Genomic DNA, 691 nt, shown 5'->3' on the forward strand with positions numbered 1-691 from the left:
GCAAGAAATGAAAATGGCAGCTTGGGGGCCACATGCTTGCCACTTCTGCTCTTCTCCCCTATCTCTCCAGCTTCAAGATGAGGAAAAGCAGTTGGAAAATGGGGCAATCAGCTTTTACAGAGGGCTTACTATGGGTCTGGCACTATTCTGGTATATTCGTACTGTTCTGGTATATTACCTAAACTTACCTTCTTTGACCCTCATAATAACCTTATAAAATATAAGTGGAAATTAGGGTTTAAAAGTTTAAAAAAACATTGAAAGAACTTGGGACAAAAATAGAGATCTGTTGTGCTCACTTCGGCAGCACCTATGCCAAATGCTAAAATTGGAACAACACAGAGATTGGCACGGCCCCTGCACAAGAATGATATGAAAATTCATGAAGCTTCCATGTTTGTGACAAACAAAAAACCCAGACTCTTGACTATGAAGAGCAAACTAATGGTTACCAGAAGGGAGGTGCGCGGAGGGATGGGAGAAACGGGTGAAGGGGATTAAGAGTACACTTACCATGATGAGCATTGTATGTTGTATAGGATTGTTGAATCACTACATTGTAAACCTGAAACAAATATAGCACTGTATGTTAATGATACTTTAATTTAAAAAAAGAGATCTATCTAATTGCAAATCCAATTTTGTTCACTATAATAAACTTGGGATTTAAATGATTTACACAAGGCCCAGT

General features: G+C 38.5%; 1 pseudogene; it reads left to right on the forward strand.

Moving 5' to 3' along the window:
* The first annotated feature begins 302 nt into the window (after positions 1-302).
* LOC121043984 (uncharacterized) lies at positions 303-401 on the forward strand (annotated as a pseudogene).
* Positions 402-691: the final 290 nt, after the last annotated feature.

This window comes from Herpailurus yagouaroundi, unplaced genomic scaffold (genome assembly GCF_014898765.1).
Source record: "Herpailurus yagouaroundi ecotype Mexico unplaced genomic scaffold, PumYag 187, whole genome shotgun sequence".
NCBI classification, from domain to species: domain Eukaryota; kingdom Metazoa; phylum Chordata; class Mammalia; order Carnivora; family Felidae; genus Herpailurus; species Herpailurus yagouaroundi.